We start from the raw sequence: 23877 nt of genomic DNA, 5'->3' as shown, positions 1-23877 counted from the left end.
AAATTCAACAACGGTTGAAAACCGCCCAAAGTCGACAAAAGAGCTACGCTGACATTAAAAGAAAAGATATAGAATTTGAAATTGGAGAGATGGTCATGCTTAAAGTTGCACCTTGGAAAGGCGTTATTCGATTTGGTAAATGAGGGAAGTTAAATCCAAGGTATATTGGACCATTCAAGATTATTGATCGTGTTGGACCAGTAGCTTACCGACTTGAGTTACCTTAACAACTCGTGGCTGTACATAACACTTTCCACGTCTCGAATTTAAATAAATGTTTTGCTAAAGAAGATCTCACTATTCCATTAGACGAAATCCAAATCAAAGAAAAACTTTAATTCATCGAAGAACCCGTCGAAATAAAGGATCGTGAGGTTAAAAGACTTAAGCAAAATCAGATACCAATTGTTAAGGTTCGATGGAATGCTCGTAGAGGACCCGAGTTCACCTGGGAATGAGAAGATCAGATGAAGAAGAAATACCCACACTTATTTCCAGAAGATACGTCAACACCTCCAACTGCTTAAAATTTCGGGACGAAATTTATTTAACGGGTAGGTACTGTAGTGACCCGAACTTTTCCATGTTTATATATATATTAAATGAAATTGATATTTACATGATTAAGTGTTTCCAACATGTTAAGCAATCAAACTTGTTAAGACTTGATTAATTGAAATAGGTTTCATATAGACAATTGACCACCCAAATTGACCGGTGATTCACGAACATTACAAATTCGTAAAAACTACAAGATGTTATATATATAGACATATATATGGTTAACATGAGATTATTATAAGTAAGTATCTCACTAAGTATTTTAACAATGAGTGTTATACATAAAAATGAGTTTATTGAATTAAGAAACTCGAAACGATATATATAACGATTATCGTTATAACAACGTATTACTAAATACATATGAATCATATTAAGATATTATTACACAATGTTTAAATATGATAAATGATAAGTAAACATATCATTAAGTGTATTAACAATGATCTACATACGTAAAAACAAGACTACTAACTTAAGGGTTTCGAAACGAGACATATATGTAACGATTATCGTTGTAACGACATTTAAATGTATATATATCATATTCAGATATATTAATACATCATATTATCATGATAATGTAATAATTTAACATCTCATTAGATATAATAATCAATGGGTTAACAACATTTAACAAGATCGTTAACTTAAAAGTTTCAAAACAACACTTACATGTAACGACTAACGATGACTTAACGACTCAGTTAAAATGTATATACATGTAGTGTTTTAATATGTATTCATACACTTTTGAAAGACTTCAAGACACTTATCAAAGTACTTCTACTTAACAAAAATGCTTACAATTACATCCTCGTTCATTTTCATCAACAATTCTACTCGTATGCACCCGTATTCGTACTCGTACAATACCCAGCTCCTAGACGTATATACTATTGGTTGTTAGGACCCCGAAGTTGTATAGTGTTAATGTGAATTTAGCTTTAATGAAGGTTCCTTAGAAGAGGGCTATATAAGGAACCTAAGTAGTTCTAATTAGATAGCCATTGCATTGTAAATGAGTTCTAGAAGCTGTGGAATGTAATTTTACCAATTCTCTCTCAAACTGAGTCTCCTTCCTACATACCGAATCTCACTCTATCTTATCATTTCTCTCAATCTCATCTTGATCTGACCTATCATTTGGTATCAGAGCTTCCAGGAAGTGATTCTACATCACTATATCGATCCAGAGATTGTAGATTACAGAATCTGAATACTCTCGGTAAAATGAATAAGATTCGGTATTATTGAATTTGATAATCTGATGTTCAGATTCTTGTGATAAGTTCAGCGAAGGTGTATTAGGTCTATTAGAAAGAGTTTCGATCATCATTACAGCTTTTTAACTTCAATTATGGAGAATCAAGTTGATTTTTAGAGTTTGTGGCTAAAACTCTCGGTATTGCTTAATTCAAGCTTGATTATGGAGTTTTGTGAAGATTTAAAGATTCAGTTGTGTTCGTGAGGTGTTAAATCACATTTCTGTCTGTTCAATTTCTCCAATTCTTTAAGTTTTGAAGATTTGATCAACACTCAGTATCGTAACTGTCATACCAAATCTGCTTCATTCGGTTTGATCATATACAGCTAATTGGTGTGGTTTGAGAAAGGATTCTGTTATATTTCTAAGTTTTAGACTTAGACTCGGTATTGTCAACTGCTACAGTTGACATTCGATATCCTGAATCTTCGGTATCATTGATATTCTATTTGTTACTAACTTGTTTTCTTGTGCAGCAAGGTTACCTAATCTAATTCAAGGGTATTGGATTGAGTTTACATATAATATTTTACAAAATTTGACAACCGAGTCATTTACCGAATCAGAATCTCGGTTTCACTTAATTCTTTGGTTTTAAGTATTCTGAGGCTTCAAGTTGTGTGGTTACCGAATCCATACCGAATTTGGGTGTGTTACTTGTAATTTTTATCAGTTTATGATACAGAATCTGGTTTACCGAATTGTTACCGAATCTGCTACAGTACCGAACCACTTACCGAATCTGCTACTGTACTGAATCTTTACCGAATCTGACATTCTTGTTAGATTTTATACTGAACTCTGATCATAGATTGTGTTTAATACCGAATCTATACCGAATCTTCCTCAATTTAAGATGTCTACACAAGATACTCTTATCATTGGATCAGATTCTCGACCTTCAGTGTTGTTTGATGGCAAGTACACTCAGTGGCTTCATCGTATCACTCAGTACATAGACTATAAGGGTGAGAAAGCTAAACATATATGGGCTTCTCTGAGAGATGGTCCAGTTGTTGATTTTCATCCGGATACTGGTATGCCAATTCCAGTCTATGAACTTTCTGGTGATAAACTTGAAAGAGCTCAGGGTGACATAGAGGCTAAGAATATTGTCATGCAAGCTATCCCATATGAGCTATTTGAAAATGTTGATAGTAACACTACTGTAAAAGATATATGGGATGAGATCAAATGACAACAAGAAGGTTATGACATGTCAGACGTTACTAAATTGAATAAGGCTCTGGGATTGTATGAAGATTTCAAGCAGGAACCAGAAGAACAACTCAAGGATACCTACCGTCTTTTCAATGGTGTTCTCAATGAGTTGAAAAGGTGTAAGATTGTAAAAGTACATGCTGAAGTCAACATAAATTCCTCAAAAAGCTCAATGCTGAATGGCTTCTTTATGAAACCATTATTCGATCTACCAAAGAGATTGACAAGTTGACTATTCAAGAGCTTGTTGGAATTCTTATTCATTACCAACCCGAGGTGTCTAAACTTCAAGAAGGAAGGAAAGAGTCTTCTCCGGGCGATCCTCTTGCCCTAATTGCCAAAAAGAAGAGCAAATCATTTACGACTTCCAAAAGCTTGTCCAAGAAAGTGCTTGTTGAAGAATCAACTGATTCTGAAGAGTTGAATCTTTCTGATGTTGATGTATCTCACCTTGAATTAGTCAAGATGGCAGCCATATTCACAAACGCCTTGAACAAACATAAGTTTAAAGGCAAATCAAGCAATCAATGCAAACACTCATCATCTTCCTCATACTACAAGAAAGCTGATCAATCCAAACGGCAACGTACTGATGATTCCAAGAAGGAAGATTCAATCTGTTTCAATTATGGCAAAACTGGTCATTACTCTCGTGAGTACAAGATGCCTAAGAAGAAGGACGCAGCTTACTACAAGAAGAAAATGTTGATGGCTAAGATTGCGAAAACTGGGGGAGAGCTGAAACCAGTTGATGATACTTGGTTTAACTGGACTGATGATTCAGACTCAGAGGTGGAACATGCAAATGTCTGTGGGGTGACTAAGCTTGAAGTTATACGAGGTGTACTAGGAAATAGTATTATTTTTACAACGAAATACTATTAAATACGATACAATTTTACACAAGATATTTATTTATTTATAGAATGGATATACTTAAACCTTGCTACAACACTTATAGGCAGTGTACCTAATCGTACAGTAGTGTAGTTTTTAGTAAGTCCGGTTCGTTCCACAGGGAAAATTAAACAAGCTTAACGCTATATTAGTTTTAATCTTATAAAAATACAAATATATATAAGTAGTATTATTATTATAAAAGGGGGTTTTTACCGTTTAATGACCGGTTTGTCGATTTTAAAACTTAAGTCGCAATTAAAACCTAATGTAAAATATTAATAATAAATAAAACTTAATTTAAAGCGTAAAGTAAATAACGATAATGAAAGTGCGATAAATAAAAGTGCGATAAAATAAAATTGCGATAATTAAAGAGTACGATAATTGAAAGTGCAATTAAATATAATGACAGTAAATAAAAGTGCGATAATTAAAAGTGCAATTAAATATGAAATATATAAATTATGCTTATTTAAACTTCCGTAATCATGATGTTCGACGTGTTGTTTTTAGTTTATTCCCATGGGTTAATTGTCCTTTGTCCTGGATTATTCAATATGTCCATACGGATTTGTCCATAATAGTCCATCAGTCATAATCATAAAATGCGAAAGTCTTCGTCAAATTATTCTTATTCCCGAAGTCAAATATTCCAACTAATTGGGGATTCGAATTGTAACAAGGTCTTAATACTTTGTTTAATGAATACACCAGGTTATCGACTGCGTGTAGTCCAAGGTTTTACTACTTTGTTAACAATTACACCAATTACCCTTGAATGTAATCCACCCATGTTTCAACAAGTCTATTAACTATTAATCCAGTTCTGTATCCGGTAAAATGAACAATTATTGGTATTTATAGATATCCCGCCCACCGTACCCAGTCAAGCGTATGTGGTTATATATAAATACGTCAAATTATAAGTCTATATATTAAATCAACGAGGTATCATTTAGTTAATATAAAACCCATTAATAGCCCATAGTCTAATTTCCACAAATGTCGTTCTTTTATTCAAACCCCAATTATGGTACAAAGCCCAATTACTCAATTTTAAATATTTTAGCCCAACATCATGATTACTTCGGCTTAAATAAGCATAATAATAACTTAGCTACGAGACATTAAATTAAAAATAACATTAACCATAACTTACAGTGATTAAAAATAGCGTAGCGTTACACGGACAGAATTTCGACTTACACCCTTACAACATTCGCTAACATACCCTTATTATTAGAATTTATAATTAAAATTAAAATTAAAATTATATATATATTATACGTGATAGATAGAGAGATAGATATATGGATAAAGGTTAATATTTCATTCAACAAACTGCCTTTTTATAGCAATGTGGCCTGGATTTTAGGGCCATGCGATCGCATGGCTTTTGTGCCTCCAGGCCATGCGATCACATGGTGGTAGGTATCAGCTCACACTTCTTTGTTTTCTTGTTTGCCGACGTTTATAATATATAATATAATATATAAATAATTTATATAATTATTTAAATATTATATTATATTCTTGTGCATAGTTGACTCATAATTTTTAATCCGTTGCGTCGAGCGTTGAGAGTTGACTTTGGTCCCGGTTCCGGATTTTTGAACGTCCTTGCGTACAATTTAATATCTTGTATTTTGCGTTTCGTGTCTTGTACTCTTGTAATTTTGAGACGTTTCTCATCAATAATTGGAACCACTTTGATTGTACTTTGTACTTTTTGGTCGTTTGCGTCTTCAATTCATTGAATCTGTCTTTTGTCTTCACCTTTTATTATTTAAACGAATATTACTTGTAAATAAAACAATTGCAACTAAAAGCTTGTCTTTCTTGAGGGATAATGCTATGAAATATATGTTTGTTTTTAGCATTATCAAATATTCCCACACTTTGTCCTCAAGCAATATAGTCTTGAAATAAAAACATACTAGAATCACTTCTTTATTCTTCACACTTTGTACATCAGTGATTTTTATACGGCGGTATAAACAATGGTAGTAACGTTGTGGTTTACAGTCCCACATGACTATGAAAATTTAGATCCTTAAGGAAATTGGATCTTTATGAAAACATTTGATCTTTTGAAAATACGATCTAGCTTTTACCCTAGATAAGTTTTCCGGAATAACCCTTCACCGGTGTTTGCAAATTATTTTTGTGGGTTTGGTAGGTTTCAGATTTGAAAATTTTAGCTCAAAACTTGTGGTTTTGTGTCACCCACTTGCTAACCTTGTATTGGGAAAGCAACACGTCCAGTATACTTGCTTCGTATATTACCTTTCGGTAAACTACCGTCCGGTTGTAAAGGAAAGCGTTAAACAAGCAACTGTTAAGGCAATGTCCCCTGACATGCTTTTAATTATGGTCTATAACGTGTCAGATGCAATTGCTATCCTTGGTAGGAGCAATAGTAAAGCTCACCCTTATAATTTTTCGGTTTGGCACAAGGTCCTGTCTTCGACCATACTATGCAACCACCGTTCTTACGGTTGACACCTGATTTGGTTCAGGTGACTTAATGAATTCCAGGTGAATTTCTAGGATTTTACGTTCAATGGTAATGAACGCATTGAAAATGGGTTTTTAGAAAACAAATCGGTTTGTAATTTTGATCAAAATATTTTCTCGTTCAAGCTCGAGTTTAGATATCATCGAATTCCATGAGTTTGTAATTCTCAATCTTTAAGGTCAATCTCAAGGATTGAGTAATATCAGTCTTAAAAGCCGATTTTTGATCTTTTAAGGAGATTATCCTTTCTGGGGGTCCGATTCATTAGTTTTAACAAGCTAATTTGCACGGCATCTCCCCATTTTACGAGACAGATCCTTTCATGGTTAGGATAAGTCTGACCACTTGGCGACCCTGTTTGATGCTGAGGTCTGTGGATTTCCTGCTGATTTTAGTGATGACTTTTCTAGATTTTTCGTCAACCTACAGCTGGTCTGGACGACAACTTCATGACCTAAATCAAGAAGTGCGTTTCTTTTTTGGAAGACTTTACTTCCTTTTAATGATGGAATTGATTCATCGTGTAGATCCATCTTTCTTTTAAATATATTATAATAAAAGTATCTTCAATTATTTGTTAAAGAAATATGTGATATATGTTGAAAATAACTTGATAATTTTTTTCCACACTTGGCTTTTATTTTCCTTTCTTTGCCTTTTTATTGTCCTCTATTCCATTTTAAATGAATTCTAACATTTTGGTTTGTTTCTCAATTTATGTCCTTTCCGAGGTAACAATAATTTCGGTGTTAACACCTAGTTTTATCGTTCATAAATATGTATAAACATGATTTTGTGTTCATTTAATTGAAAATTTTGAAAAATTTTACTAGAATTGGGTAGTCAGTATATAAGACTAGGGCTGTTCTTTATTATCAGAGAGCACTAGATTCTAATACAACTACTGCGTTACTAGTATTTTTAATGGTAACCAAGTGTTTAAGTTAAAATTTTTAAAACTCCGAAAGAATTTAACCCCTTCCCACACTTAAGATCTTGCAATGCCCTCATTTGCAAGAAATCAGTAACAATTTAAATTATTGAGGGTGATTAGCGTAGAAAAATGATTAAATTTTACCAAAGTTTCCAAACATATTGGCGTTTGTTTGTTGAATGATAAATGGTGCACATCATTTGTTCATTCGATCTTGTTGTTACATCACATTTGTTTTTTCGTTTTGTCGTCAAAAGTACTAGCTTTTGCTGAACTTAATGCCAGTCTTTGAAAATGCGCTGTTTTACCCTGTTGTGTACAATTGACAATATACATACATACAAATATAAACATGCATGGTAATTTGAAATGGGACTTAAAATCCCACTTTCAAATAAAATATGAAATATTAGTACCAAATAATAAAAATATTAAACAATACATTAATGTATCACAATATCATATGTTTAAACATAAAAGTAATAAAAAGATAAAAATCATAAAAATACCAACGGGAACTATGTCAATCTGGATAGGGGTTCCAGTTCATGTCGGCATCCGGGTTCCATGGTTGGTGATAGGTGTATTGGTATGCCTGGTTAGGGTCGTAGAGAGTATATGGTGGTCTCATCTCGGACTGGTATTGAGGATAGTAAACGGGTCGGGTCGGAACGTAGTGATCCTGAGGTAACAGCCGGCTCATAATCTGACGCTGATGATAGTCCCATCTATCTTGAGGTGACAGCCGGCTCATAATCTGACACTGATGATAGTCCCATCTATCATGCTGTCGTTGCCTGGAATGCTCGTAATCATTCCGGGCTTGCCACTGCTCCATCCGACGAAATCTCTCCGCATTTATCATATCTACCTCATCTATATGCTGGTAGACATCAGTCATAGCCTCCCGAATGACATCCCTAATGTCATCCGCTTCCTCCATTTCCTCGTCTGATCCTCTCTCTACCTGTGGATGACTACCTTCATAGGGTATTGCCTGGTTGCGTATACTCTTCAATACCTTAGCACCCACATAAACCTTCAATCCTAAAGGCTCGACCTGTTCCCTACATTCCAAAAGTGGACCCCCTTGGTCCTTATCTACACCTAAATACTCTCCAATGAGAGTAACAAAAATACCTCCTCCAATTATCCCCCCTTCCTGTATTCCTTCAACCATCTTAGATAAATAAAAGCCAACACAGTAAGGGATATTAACAAAGCCTCTTGGGTCTCGAATACACTTTAGGTAAAATAAATCATGTAAGGTCAATTTTTCCTTGTTGTGACCTCTCTGTGTAATCGAGTTAGCCAAAAATCTATGAATTATACGAAGCTCGGCTCTGTTAATATGTAAGTAGGTATGTGTTCCTGCCCGCCCAAAAACATTATAATCTGACATACGCCTCCAGACGGCGTTCGCATCAAAATTCCTATATACCCTTTCACCATGATAAATCAAATTCATACAATCGGGTAGTAGCAATTCAGCGGGCGTATATATCTGGAAAGCCCTGGCCATGTCCAGCATGGACATCCTGTACATCCTACGGCCAAGTATAAACCTAAGAAAACTTCTATCATCTAATCTATCTACATCTACATTTAACGCTATAGTACTCATCAGCTCAACACACCATTCCTTATATACAGGCCTACGAATGGTGAATAAGCGTTCCCAATCAGTAAAAGAAGAACTGCCATACCTTTGAATCAGTAGCAGTCTAACACGGTCAGCTAGTTGGACCCTTTCCAAAGGATACCAATCAATTACCCTAGGCACCTCTACATCTTTCGTTACTAATTTGAATTTATTACTTTGATATGCCGGGTAATCTCTCCAGCTCCTATCGAATCTCAGATTAGGATGTAATGTATGTTCAGGAATCGTTGGGTATTCTACTGGCGGATGCATCGGAACTACTATGAATTCATTATCAAACTGTAGCGGATCATAATAAGGTACATGTTGATCAGGCTGATGTTGTTGTTCCTGTTGTGGTTCTTGTTCGGGTTCTGGTTCGTATTGCGGCTCATATTCTGGTTCAGGTTCCTGTTGTGGTTGTCTAGATGATGATGAAACACCAGCAGTATCGGTTTTCTGCAAAACACATTAAACACAAAATTTGTGCATCCAAATATGCATTAGTGTTAGCAAAATAACAATAACCACAATAGCATGTTCAATCAAAATTAAACTTATACACATTTTCACATTTTCACATTTTTTACAATTCTACACTTTTTCAAATAAGCACATATGAAAATGTATACAAAGTTCATAAGCATTTAACTTAAATAACATGTTAAAACAACCTTTACTAGTAATTAAACAAGTCTCAAATGGCAATTATATCAAATTTATCAAGTTCATGAATTTTAGACTTAAAAAGTCTACTTTAATCTCCAAAAATCATGTTTAGGATCAAAGTTTGGATCATTTAACTACCTAAACATGTTACACTACTTCATTTAGCAATAATTCATGACAAAAATCGGCCATAACCTGTTTATATCAAAAAGCCCCAAATTGCTCAAGAACACAAACCCTAGATTTCTAAAATTTTTGAAGTTTTTGGCTTCAAATCATGTTAAATAGCATCAATCTAGGTTATACATGCATAAAATACTAACAATTTAACTCTAATTACACTAGAAATTAACAAAATTAAATTAGGTAAATTATAGCTCAAGAATACTAAAAATCAAATTTAAAGAGGTTTAGGAGTGAAATTGTTACCCTTTTTGATAAACTCCTTATCAAATTCATGTTTAGTGCGGATTGTAGCAAGAAATTTGGTGAATTTTGGTGAAAAAATGATGAAATTTGAGAGGGTTTTGGGAGAGTTTTCGTGTATTGTGTGTGTGTTGTGGTAAAGAGCAGAGCTCGCTGGACTTTTGTTCCTGAGCTGAAATCCAGCCTCATGCGATCACATGAGGTTGCAATGCAAACCCCATGCGATTGCATGGGGTTCGGGTACAGTGATTTTCACTTTTTTTTTATAAAAATCTTATAACTTTTAAAACATATGATTAACTTAAATTTTAAAAATTTGTTTCTTTTTAGGATGAGGGCGTTTCGGATCGTTTTCCTAGTCCGTCCCTCGACAAAATTTTAAAATTTGTTATTTTTAAGCGCGGTTTTAAAAGTAAAGATTTTTGGGTTTTTAAATGTTTTTGGCTTACTTTAATCCAATAAGATTAAAAATAATGATAATAAAAGTTCTCGTCCCTCCCTTGGGTAGAGCAATTTCTGTTCAACGACCTAGTTTTCAACTCACGACGAATTTTAAAAATCATATTTTTAACTTAATGAAATAAAGTAAATTTTTATTTTTAAATTCACACCAAACTTAAATTTAAAATGCATAAAATTAAAAATTCATATTAGTAATATTAAAAATTCATACCAAATTTATATTATATTTTTGTTTTTATACATACAAACTTATATTAAAAATATTAATTTTTAAAATATTTACAAATTTAAATATATTGATTTTAAAAAGTTTATAATATTAATTTAATATTTATATATTAATTTTAAAAACAAAGTAAAAATAAAATTAAAAATCTTTTTGGTCTTTTATCCCACTTTAATCAATCAAATATTATCAAAAATATACGCCCCTCTTTTTGGTAAAGTAATTTCGGTTCCATAACCTAGTTTAACTCATGACGAATTTTTGAAATATTTTGGGTTGAATGATTAAAGATATTTATACCTTAAGAATAAACGGTAAATTTTGCAGTGATGTAATAAATTTTTGTATGATATCAATAATTTCGGTCGCAAAACCTAATTTTATTGAATATCAATTTAATACTTTATAGCGAACGATTTAGCGTTTATTATCAAAAGGTTAAAAGCAATAAAAATAAAAATAAAAACTGTACATACTTACCTGTGAAATAGAATTCTTAGTGACCTGCTTTAGCCCACTCATAAGATAGTCGGACTAATTGGTTTTCCATGGCTACATAGGCGTAACCTCGAGCATTCAATGTTTTTTCTTCGAAACATATGAACGGTCCATCTCTGCATAAAGTAACGAATTCGGTATTGGAATATGTCTGATTCGTCGAGCATTTTCCTTCGTGTGACCATTTTCCGCATTTGTGACATCTTTCAAGGTGTCGTGCTCTTCTTTTCACTGCGGATTTTGATTTTCCTTTAGAAAAATGTAACTTATTATTTTCGTTCCTGGATTCTTTTCTTACTCCGTCCAATTTGCCTCTGATTAATGATACCAATTCACTTGGAAGGGTGTCATTATTTCGTTTAGTGATTAAAGCGTGTAGCATTAGACCATGGTTTAGTTCACAGGAAGTCTTCATCTTGTAAAACCTAAAAAAATAAAAATTCAGAATGGGGGAGAAGACTAGTTCTTTAGGGTCTGCTAGGGAAAGACCATTCAGATTCCATTCTCGAGAACTACACGAAAACAGAATATCTAACTCTAACAGAAATATATATTACCCTAAAAAGATTCGAACCTCCCCACACTTAGTTAGATGTGGTGTTGAAATTGTGATTATCGTTATTTTCAATTGGATCATCAACAATTTGTATGTCTCTGACTTTTGCTTCAATCCATTTGTTGATTTCCTCCGTAGCTTTCACAAATTCAACTAACATCGCCTTTTCTTTTGTTGATAAATTGGATACTAATCGGTTATATAACTTAAGGTTTCCCTTAATCTTAGCATCGTGAATCCGTTTATAAAGTTTCTTCGCTGAACTGTTAAAAACGGGTTCATCTAATTTCTTATCATCAACGGGGTTCTTTGTGATCGGATCATCATTAAGTGTTTCTTCATCTTCCCCACACTTATGCATTTTTATTGGTTTAACAGTTTTGGTTGGTGGAGATCTAAACTTTCGATTCACAAAGGTGATCGATGTATCACCATCCCTAAGTGTCATTCTACCTTCTCTTACATCAATGAATGCCTCGGTGGTTGCTAAAAATGGGCGACCTAAAATTAGAGGAATATCAAGGTTTTCCTCCATATTAATCACTATGAAGTTTGCAACAAAGGTCAAACTTCCCACGTTAACAAGTAAATTATTTGCTATTCCAACCGGGTGTTTAATGGTTAGGTCAAATGATTGAACACCTATTTTGGTTGGTTTTAATTTACCCATACCTAATCTTTTGTATAAGGAAAGAGGCATAATATTTGCACTTGCTCCTAAATCTGCGAGTCCATTATATACAGCATCATCATTAAGCAAGCAAGAAATGATAAATTCACCCGGGTCTTCTGCTTTAGTAAATCGAGTTGGTTTGTAAACCTTTTTCAGGTGTTCTTTTCTTGGTTCTTTCACTTCTATTTGAACTTCTTGTTCATATTTTTCTTCGTTTCTTGGAATAGGAGGTTTGTATAAGAATTCTTCTTCATCACTCAAATTTGAATCCTCCCTATTTTCCAATTTTGATTTTTCATATGTTGTTGATAACATATTTATGTTTTCATTTTGAAGGTTTTCTTGGGTGGTGAAATTATGATTGACTTCATTGTCAACTTCCATCGGACCATGTATGTAATATTTAAATCTGTGACCATTAACTTAAAATTCAATCCCATTTGAATTTATTAACTCTATTGTTCCGTATGGAAAAACTCTTTTGACTATGAATGGTCCAGACCATCTTGATTTCAATTTTCCAGGAAATAGCTTGAATCGTGAATTGAAAAGAAGAACTCTGTCTCCTTCTTTAAATTCTTTTGAACTTCTGATTCTTTTATCATGCCATTTCTTCATTCTTTCTTTATAGATTAACGAATTTTCGTATGCTTCATGTCTTAATTCTTCTAATTCATTTAATTGAATTAACCGTAGACGTCCAGCTTCATGTAAATCAAGATTACATGTCTTCAAAGCCCAAAATGCTTTGTGTTCAATTTCTACTGGAAGATGACATGCTTTTTCGTAAACGAGTTTAAAAGGTGTGGTTCCAATTGGAGTTTTGTAGGCTGTTCTAAAAGCCCAGAGTGCATCCTCCAATTTCATGGACCATTCCTTCGGATTTGATCCTACAATTTTTTCTAGAATACTTTATAAAGCTCGGTTGGTATTTTCAACTTGTCCACTTGTTTGTGGATGATAAGCGGTTGAGATTTTATGAGTTACTCCATATCTTTTGAGAACTTTCTCAAGTTGATTATTACAAAAATGAGTACCCCGATCACTTATTAAAGCTTTCGATGTTCCAAACCTAGCAAAAAGACGTTTTAAAAAGTTGACTACAACTCGTGCATGGTTAGTTGGGAGAGCTTGTGCTTCCACCCATTTAGATATATAATCAATGGCAACGAGAATGTAGAGATTATTATGAGATTTTGGAAATGGACCCATAAAGTCAATACCCCAAATGTCAAATACTTCACATACTTGAATGACATTTTGTGGCATTTCATCACGTTGACTTATTTTTCCGGCCCTTTGACAAACATCACAGGATTTGCAAAGAAGGTGTGCGTCTTTGAAAATTGTAGGCCAATAGAATCCAGCATCGTAAACTTTCCTTGCTGTGAGCTGAGGCCCATAATGCCCTCCTGTTGGTCCTGTGTGATAATGGTTTAAGATTTGACTAGCTTCATCTCCGAATACACATCGGCGTATTATTCCATCGGGACAACTTTTAAACAAATGTGGATCTTCCCAGAAATAGTATTTTATATCCCTAAAGAATTTCTTTCGTTTTTGGTACGATAATCCTTTTTCAAGGAATCCACATACTAAGTAGTTTGCATAGTCTGCAAACCATGGAATTTCATTATAATCTATCTTCAATAGATATTCATCAGGAAAGTTGTCTTGTATGGCCGATTCATTTAGAACTTCTAATTAAGAATTTTCAAGACGAGAAAGATGATCGGCGGCGAGATTTTCTGCTCCCTTTTTATCTCGGATTTCAATATCGAAATCTTGTAAGAGTAATATCCAACGGATTAATTGTGGTTTGGCATCTTGTTTTAAAAATAGGTATCTAAGAGCAGAATGGTCGGTATAGACCACCGTTTTAGCTAGAACGAGATATGAACGAAATTTGTCAAAAGCAAAGACAATAGCAAGGAGTTATTTTTCAGTAGTTGTGTAATTCGTTTGTGCTCCTTGTAACGTCTTACTAGCATAATAAATAGGTTGAAATCGTTTTTCAATCCTTTGTCCTAAAACGGCTCCCATTGCAAAATCACTTGCATCGCACATTAGTTCAAATGGTAGATTCCAATTTGGAGTTATCATGATCGGCGCATTAGTGAGTTTTTCTTTAAGAATATTAAAAGATTTGATGCATTCATCTGAAAAGATAAATGGAGCATCTTTTTCAAGGAGTTTGTTCATAGGAGTGGCAATTTTAGAAAAATCTTTTATGAAACGTCGGTAAAAACCGGCATGCCCTAGAAAACTCCTAACTCCTCTAACATTGGTGGGATGTGGAAGTTTAGCAATTACATCTACTTTAGCTCTATCCACTTCAATTCCTTCCTTTAAAATTTTATGACCAAGAACGATGCCTTCTTTAACCATGAAATGGCATTTCTCCCAATTAAGTACTAGATTTGATTATTCGCATCTAATAAGCATTCGTTCAAGATTAACTAGACATGTTTCAAAAGTATCACCGAAGACTGAAAAGTCATCCATGAAAACTTCCATGCATTCTTCTATCATGTCGTGAAAAATCGCCATCATGCACCTTTGAAAGGTTGCAGGGGCATTGCAAAGTCCAAATGGCATGCGTTTGTAAGTAAAAGTACCATAAGGGCACGTGAATGTGGTTTTCTCTTGGTCCTCGGGTGCTATTGGAATTTGAAAATATCCGGAAAAACCATCAAGAAAATAATAGTAACTATTTCCGGCTAATCTTTCCAACATTTGATCAATGAAAGGTAAGGGAAAGTGATCTTTTCTGGTGGCATCATTTAATTTTCTATAATCAATACAAACACGCCATCCTGTTACAGTCCTAGTAGGAATAAGCTCATTTTTCTCATTTGTGATGACAGTCATGCCACCCTTCTTAGGCACGCATTGAACTTAGCTTACCCATGGACTATCAGAAATTGGATAAATTAAACCTGCATCAAGCAGTTTAATTATTTCTTTTTTAACAACATCTTGCATTTTAGGATTTAGTCTTCGTTGGCGTTGCACATACGTTTTATAACCTTCTTTCATAAGGATTTTATGTGTGCAATACGAAGGACTTATTCCTTTAATATCATGAATTTTCCATGCAATAGCTGGTTTATGAACTTTTAACACAGAAATGATTTGAGATTTTTCATTTTCAGTAAGAGAAGACGATATTATTACATGTAATTCAGATTCACCATGTAAATAAGCATATTCCAAATGGTTTGGAAGTAGCTTTAACTCTAATGTCGGTGGTTCTTCTATCGATGATTTATATCGATATCTGTCTTCTTCTTTTAGCATTTGAATTTCTTCTGTTGTTGGTTCATATCCATTAGGCATAAGTGTAGCTAACATTTCAGTTTCATCAATTGGTTCAGTTCCTTCTCCTAAAGAACATTCTCCTGTTCCTTGTAATTCTGGAAATTCTTCTAATAATTCTGCATGTGATTTTATAGTTTGAATATAATAACATGTATCATCTGCAGATTGCGGTTGTTGCATTGCTCTATCAACTGAAAAGGTAACACTCTTGTCCTCTATACTTAGGGTCAGTTTCTTACCAAACACGTCTATTATTGCTTTAGCCGTGTTTAAGAATGGTCTTCCTAATATGAGAGGAACTCGAGAATCTTCTTCCATGTCCAGAATAACAAAATCTACTGGAAATACTAAAGTACCAACTTTAACTAGCATGTTTTCCATTATCCCTCTAGGATATTTTACTGATCGATCGGCTAGTTGTATGCTTATTTGTGTTGGTTTCAATTCTCCAAGGTCTAGTTTAGCGTATAGTGAATACGGCATTAGATTTATACTAGCACCTAAATCTGCCAATGCTTCTATTGAACTAAGACTACCCAGAAAACATGGAATTGTGAAACTTCCTGAATCAGATAATTTTTCTGGTATCTTATTCAACAGCACTGCAGAACAATTAGCATTCATAGTAACAGCCGAGAGTTCTTCCATTTTCTTTCTATTAGTGATTAGATCTTTCAGAAATTTAGCATATCTAGGCATTCCTGAAATTACATCAATGAAAGGAAGATTTACATTTATTTGTTTAAAAATATCCAAGAATTTGGATTGCTCGGCTTCAAGTCTCTCTTTTCTCATTTTACTCGGGTAAAGAAGTGGTGGTTGGTATGGTTTAACATAAGGTTTAGCCTTAACTGTGTTATCTTCATTAACCTTTTCAACTACCGGTTCTTTTTCCTTTTCTTGTTCAGATTGTGGTTCTTGTGGAGTAGGAATAGCTTCATCAGAAATTACAGGTATTTCAGGTGGTTTAAGTGTAATACCACTTCTTGTGGTAATGGCTTTAGCTGTTTCATTCCGGGGGTTAGTATTTGTATCACTAGGTAGACTTCCTGGTTTTCTTTCACCTATCAACCTTGCTAGGTTGCTCACTTCTTGTTCCAGATTTTGAATAGAAGCTTGTTGATTTCTAAATGTTTGAGCATTTTGTTCATTGGTTTGTTTCTGAGATGTGAAAAATTGAGTTTGAGATTCAACTAGCTTCGACATCATATCTTCTAAATTTGGCTTTTTATCATCGGTTTGTGGTGGTTTGTTTTGAAAAATAGTTCTTTGCTGGTTGAAAGTATTATTGGATACTTGTTGATTGCTAGGACCTTATTGGTTGTTGTATGGAACATTTCGGTTATAATTATGGTTTTGATTGTAGTTTGGTCTTGGCGGTTGATAATTATTCTGATAATTATTTCCAGGCCTTTGGTTTATGTATGAAACATTCTCTCTTTGTTCCATTGTTAGTTCAATACTGAGACAATCTTTTGTCAAATGTGGTCCTCCACACTGCTCACAACTAATTCGTATTGAGTGAATATCTTTAGTCATCTTCTCCATTCGTCTCTCGACAACATCTATCTTTGCTAAAATGGAATCAAAGTCATGGCTAGAATCGGCTCTAGCTGCTTTAGATGATCTAATGATATCTTTTTCTTGGTGCCACTCATGTGAGTGGGAAGCAGTGTTATTAATAATTTTGTAAGCATCAGTTGTTGTTTTCTTCATAATGGAACCACCAGCTGCTATATCTATGTCTTTCTTTGTAGTGATGTCGCATCCTTGGTAGAATATTTGTACTATTTGACAAGTGTCTAAACCATGTTGCGGACATCCTCTCAATAACTTTCCAAATCTTGTCCATGCCTCATATAAAGTTTCATTTGGCTTTTGTGTGAACGTAACAATTTCTCCTTGAAGTCTTACGGCTTTAGATGCCGGAAAGAATTGTTTAAGAAAATTTTCAACTAAAACGTCCCATGTATCAATCGCCCCTTCAGGTAATGATTCCAACCAATCTTTGGCTTCTCCCTTTAAAGTCCAGGGAAATAATATGAGATATATCTGTTCATCCTCTACTTCTCGGATTTTAAATAGAGTGCAGATCCTATTAAATGTTCGAAGATGTTCATTTGGATCTTCCTTTGGTGCACCACTAAATTGGCATTGATTAGTCACCATGTGTAGGATTTGTCCTTTGATTTCATAATCTGGCGCATTAATGTCAGGTTGAGTAATTGCGTGACCTTGGCCAGTGCGTTTAGCTCTCATTCGGTCTTCCATACTTAGAGGTTCCAGATTCTCCATAATTGAATTTGTTGAATCTGAATCACTATAGGATTCTGATTTAATGATTGGTTCCTCGACAATCTCTGTTTGAATGATTGGTGGTTCCGGAGGAAAGATTAATGGTTCAGGATCTCTGAATTGTCCCTGAATATTCTCCGGATTCTCAATTGTGAGGTCGGGTTCAAAAAATGGATTATCGGAAATTTGAATTGGAGTACTTGGTCGACTTGATGACGATTCTAAAGAAAAATCAACGGCGACAAAATTTGCTAGATGTCTTGATCGAGTTACAAGTGGTGAACGTACAAAAGGTGGTGAACGTTTTGCTCGGTGCATTCAGTGAATATCCTATTAGTTATAAAAATAAGAAAAATTATATAAGTTATCAAATTTATAGACTTTTCTGATTTTGCCCACGTTTCGAATAGCCAAAAGATGCAGCAGAGGGGCAGGATTCGTTTGGTCTCAATATAATTGAGTACTGTTTGGCTCCAATAACCCGGTCCACGTACAAATCCAACTATTACTACGAACCAGAAAATTTTGATGTCTATCAATTTAACCACTTAAAATAATTTTTCATTTTGAAATTTTAGAGAAGAAATAGAAAAAAAATTCTATGTCCTATAAACTAGAGCGTTGAGAAATAAGAAAGAAAAAGAGTGCGTCGAAAAACGTCGAAAAATAAATGTCGAAAAATAATAGGCGTCGAAAAATAAAAATAAGAAAGTAGCGCGTCGAAACTTAAAAAGGAACTAAAAACTAAGAATTAAAAGTTGCGTCTAAAAATATTAAAGCTTAAAAGAAAAACTATATCCCAAATGGCAATAACTTAAAAAGGTACTAAAATATAAAAACAGCTTCGCAAAATTCTAAAGCACCTAAATCTTAGTCTAAAGAAAAAGCACTTAAGAGATTTTACGGCAAAGCCTAAAAATCTAGAAATAAAAATAACTATGGCAAAAACTATATCTTAAAACTAATTACGAGCGAAAAATACAAAAATTACGCTAAAACATATAAAAAGATACAAAATATAAAATAATCTTAAAGTTGCAAAAAGTACAATTTTTATAAAAATATTATTTTTATATTATTTATTTTATAAAAGTATTAATTTTATAATTTATTAAAGCTAAATAAACTAAATATATAAATTAAATAATAACTAAAACTAATTAATTAAATATACAAAACCTAATTAGGGTTATTAATTAATAATAATAATTAATATAATCTAACCCTAAACTGGTCGTACCAGGTAACAGGCGTGTCAAATCAGCTCATGCGATCGCATGAGCTGACCGTTGTAATACCATGCGATCGCATGGTCTGCGAATTCGGGCCAGACTTTGGGCTGCTACAGTACCAGGCCCGATACTTTTATATTTTTTTTTCTTTTCTGTTTTAATAAATCAATATATAAATAAATAAAAACTTCTATTTTAAAAACTAAAATAAAAATAAAGAAACTTTATAATTTTATAAATATTTAACAAACTCTTAAAAATATTTATATTTTTGTTTTTCTTTTTATATTTTCAAATATTTTAAACGTATTTTTACAAAAGCGTAGTTTTATAAAAGTAAACTAAAAATTAATAAAAATCTTTTTTTTATATAGCGTTGCGCTTCCGGCGTTTAAGCAAGAATGTCCCCGGCAGCGGCGCCAAAAATACTTGATGTTATGCGAGGTGTACTAGGAAATAGTATTATTTTTACAACGAAATACTATTAAATACGATACAATTTTACACAAGATATTTATTTATTTATAGAATGGATATACCTAAACCTTGCTACAACACTTATAGGCAGTGTACCTAATCGTACAGTAGTGTAGTTTTTACTAAGTCCGGTTCGTTCCACAAGGAAAATTAAACAAGCTTAACGCTATATTAGTTTTAATCTTATAAAAATATAAATATATATATAAGTAGTATTATTATTATAAAAGGGGGTTTTTACCGTTTAATGACCGGTTTGTCGATTTTAAAACTTAAGTCGCAGTTAAAACCTAATGTAAAATATTAAAAATAAATAAAACTTAATTTAAAGCGTAAAGTAAATAACGATAATGAAATTGCGATAAATAAAAGTGCGATAAAATAAAATTGCGATAATTAAAGAGTACGATAATTGAAAGTGCAATTAAATATAATGACAGTAAATAAAAGTGCGATAATTAAAAGTGCAATTAAATATGAAATATATAAATTATGCTTATTTAAACATCCGTAATCATGATGTTCGACGTGTTGTTTTTAGTTTATTCCCATGGGTTAATTGTCCTTTATCCTGGATTATTCAATATGTCCATACGGATTTGTCCATAATAGTCCATCAGTCATAATCATAAAATGCGGAAGTCTTCGTCATATTATTCTTATTCCCGAAGTCAAATATTCCAACTAATTGGGGATTCGAATTGTAACAAGGTCTTAATACTTTGTTTAATGAATACACCAGGTTACCGACTGCTTGTAGTCCAAGATTTTACTACTTTGTTAACAATTATACCAATTACCCTTGAATGTAATCCACCCCTGTTTCAACAAGTCTATTAACTATTAATCCAGTTCCGTATCCGGTAAAATGAACAATTATTGGTATTTATAGATATCCCGCCCACCGTACCCAGTCAAGCGTATGTGGTTATATATAAATACGTCAAATTATAAGTCTATATATTAAATCAATGAGGTATCATTTAGTTAATATAAAACCCATTAATAGCCCATAGTCTAATTTCCACAAGTGTCGTTCTTTTATTCAAACCCCAATTTTGGTACAAAGCCCAATTACCCAATTTTAAATATTTTAGCCCAACATCATGATTACTTCGGCTTAAATAAGCATAATAATAACTTAGCTACGAGACATTAAATTAAAAATAACATTAACCATAACTTACAGTGATTAAAAATAGCGTAGCGTTACACGGACAGAATTTCGACTTACACCCTTACAACATTCGCTAACATACCCTTATTATTAGAATTTAAAATTAAAATTAAAATTAAAATTATATATATATATTATACGTGATAGATAAAGAGATAGATATATGGATAAAGGTTAATATTTCGTTCGACAAACTGCCTTTTTATAGCAATGTGGCCTGGATTTCAGGACCATGCGATCGCATGGCTTTTGTGCCTCCAGGCCATGCGATCGCATGGTGGTAGGTATCAGCTCACACTTCTTTATTTTCTTGTTTGCCGACGTTTATAATATATAATATAATATATAAATAATTTATATAATTATTTAAATATTATATTATATTCTTGTGCATAGTTGACTCATAATTTTTAGTCCGTTGCGTCGAGCGTTGAGAGTTGACTTTGGTCCCGATTCCGGATTTTTGAACGTCCTTGCGTACAATTTAATATCTTGTATTTTGCGTTTCGTGTCTTGTACTCTTGTAATTTTGAGACGTTTCTCATTAATAATTGGAACCACTTTGATTGTACTTTGTACTTTTGAGCTTTTTGGTCGTTTGCGTCTTCAATTCATCGAATCTGTCTTTTGTCTTCACCTTTTATTATTTAAACGAATATTACTTGTAAATAAAACAATTGCAACTAAAAGCTTGTCTTTCTTGAGGGATAATGCTGTAGTGACCCGAACTTTTCCATGTTTATATATATTAATTGAGATTGATATTTACATGATTAAATGTTTCCAACATGTTAAGCAATCAAACTTGTTAAGACTTGATTAATTGAAATATGTTTCATATAGACAATTGACCACCCAAGTTGACCGGTGATTCACGAACGTTAAAACTTGTAAAAACTATATGATGACATATATATGGATATATATATAGTTAACATGATACTATGATAAGTAAACATATCATTAAGTATATTAACAATGAACTACATATGTAAAAACAAGACTACTAACTTAATGATTTTTAAACGAGACATATATGTAACGATTATCGTTGTAAAGACATTTAATGTATATATATCATATTAAGAGATATTCATACATGATAATATCATAATAATATAATAATTTAAAATCTCATTTGATATTATAAACATTGGGTTAACAACATTTAACAAGATCGTTAACCTAAAGGTTTCAAAACAACACTTACATGTAACGACTAACGATGACTTAACGACTCAGTTAAAATGTATATACATGTAGTGTTTTAATATGTATTTATACACTTTTGAAAGACTTCAATACACTTATCAAAATACTTCTACTTAACAAAAATGCTTACAATTACATCCTCATTCAGTTTCATCAACAATTCTACTCGTATGCACCCGTATTCGTACTCGTACAATACACAGCTTTTAGATGTATGTACTATTGGTATATACACTCCAATGATCAGCTCTTAGCAGCCCATGTGAGTCACCTAACACATGTGGGAACCATCATTTGGCAACTAGCATGAAATATCTCATAAAATTACAAAAATATGAGTAATCATTCATGACTTATTTACATGAAAACAAAATTACATATCCTTTATATCTAATCCATACACCAACGACCAAAAACACCTACAAACACTTTCATTCTTCAATTTTATTCATCTAATTGATCTCTCTCAAGTTCTATCTTCAAGTTCTAAGTGTTCTTCATAAATTCCAAAAGTTCTAGTTTCATAAAATCAAGAATACTTTCAAGTTTGCTAGCTCACTTCCAATCTTGTAAGGTGATCATCCAACCTCAAGAAATCTTTGTTTCTTACAGTAGGTTATCATTCTAATACAAGGTAATAATCATATTCAAACTTTGGTTCAATTTCTATAACTATAACAATCTTATTTCAAGTGATGATCTTACTTGAACTTGTTTTCGTGTCATGATTCTACTTCAAGAACTTCGAGCCATCCAAGGATCCATTGAAGCTAGATCCATTTTTCTCTTTTCCAGTAGGTTTATCCAAGGAACTTAAGGTAGTAATAATGTTCATAACATCATTCGATTCATACATATAAAGCTATCTTATTCAAAGGTTTAAACTTGTAATCACTAGAACATAGTTAAGTTAATTCTAAACTTGTTCGCAAACAAAAGTTAATCCTTCTAACTTGACTTTTAAAATCAACTAAACACATTTTATATATCTATATGATATGCTAACTTAATGATTTAAAACCTGAAAACACGAAAAACACCGTAAAACCGGATTTACGCCGTCGTAGTAACACCGCGGGCTGTTTTGGGTTAGTTAATTAAAAACTATGATAAACTTTGATTTAAAAGTTGTTATTCTGAGAAAATGATTTTTATTATGAACATGAAACTATATCCAAAAATTATGGTTAAACTCAAAGTGGAAGTATGTTTTCTAAAATGGTCATCTAGACGTCGTTCTTTCGACTGAAATGACTACCTTTACAAAAACGACTTGTAACTTATATTTCCGACTATAAACCTATACTTTTTCTGTTTAGATTCTCAAAATAGAGTTCAATATGAAACCATAGCAATTTGATTCACTCAAAACGGATTTAAAATGAAGAAGTTATGGGTAAAACAAGATTGGATAATTTTTCTCATTTTAGCTACGTGAAAATTGGTAACAAATCTATTCCAACCATAACTTAATCAACTTGTATTGTATATTATGTAATCTTGAGATACCATAGACACGTATACAATGTTTCGACCTATCATGTCGACACATCTATATATATTTCGGAACAACCATAGACACTCTATATGTGAATGTTGGAGTTAGCTAT

General features: G+C 32.9%; 1 protein-coding gene and 1 non-coding gene across 2 annotated transcripts in view; both read left to right on the top strand.

Moving 5' to 3' along the window:
* The window catches only part of LOC139869258 (uncharacterized), a 108199-nt gene that overhangs the window by 40694 nt on the left and 43628 nt on the right, over positions 1–23877 (top strand). The gene's annotated exons all lie outside the window — the stretch shown is intronic.
* On the top strand, positions 17679–17785 carry LOC139869535 (small nucleolar RNA R71). Its single transcript, XR_011766143.1, has one exon. It is a non-coding gene; the product is annotated as a small nucleolar RNA R71 (small nucleolar RNA).

Source organism: Rutidosis leptorrhynchoides, chromosome 9 (genome assembly GCF_046630445.1).
Source record: "Rutidosis leptorrhynchoides isolate AG116_Rl617_1_P2 chromosome 9, CSIRO_AGI_Rlap_v1, whole genome shotgun sequence".
In the NCBI taxonomy this organism is placed as follows: Eukaryota; Viridiplantae; Streptophyta; class Magnoliopsida; order Asterales; family Asteraceae; genus Rutidosis; species Rutidosis leptorrhynchoides.
Note: the sequence above shows the minus strand (reverse complement) of the source record. Positions and strands in the feature narration are given on the sequence as shown.